The sequence below is a fragment of the Myotis davidii genome, unplaced genomic scaffold (assembly GCF_000327345.1).
Source record: "Myotis davidii unplaced genomic scaffold, ASM32734v1 scaffold586, whole genome shotgun sequence".
NCBI classification, from domain to species: domain Eukaryota; kingdom Metazoa; phylum Chordata; class Mammalia; order Chiroptera; family Vespertilionidae; genus Myotis; species Myotis davidii.
In genome coordinates this window covers 200,821-201,374 of record NW_006296809.1, presented here as the reverse complement: position 1 = coordinate 201,374, position 554 = coordinate 200,821, and positions in this window count along the sequence as shown.

Sequence of the window (554 nt, the reverse complement as noted above, 5' to 3'; positions counted from 1 at the left end):
CCCCGGCCCCCAGGGGAGGCCCGCTCAGCCGGCTCTCACCTCTCACCTGGACCGGCTCAGGGTGGGGCAGCTCCTCAGGGTGGGGCCTCGGTGCCAAGGAACCGGTTATGTGGGCACACCGGCCGAGGGAGGACAGCCAGTCCCCCAGACCTGGCCACGGCCGCAGCCTGACCCGCAGCCACCCTGCCCCAGGCAACAGTGACATCCCATGTTGGGATGTGGGGGCACTCGTGACATCACCGTGATGTCACCGCGACTCAGGCCCTCAGTCATGGGGCAGCGATGAGGAGCTTCCACGGCCTGTCATCCTGGAGTCATCCCCCGGGCTGACCAGCAAGTCAGGGTCGGGGCCGCCTCGGGGGGCCTCCTGAGCTCCACGGGGCCCGGGACAGGGTCTTCCCAAAGGCCCTGGTCTCCTCTGCCCACCAGGTGGCTGCCGGTGGAGGAGGCCTAGGCCCAGTGGAGGGGCAGGGGCAGCGCTGGGCAGAGCCCTGGTCAGCAGGCTGGTCACCTGAGCCCGGCCAAGGAGACGGAGACAGGGTCCCCATGGCAGC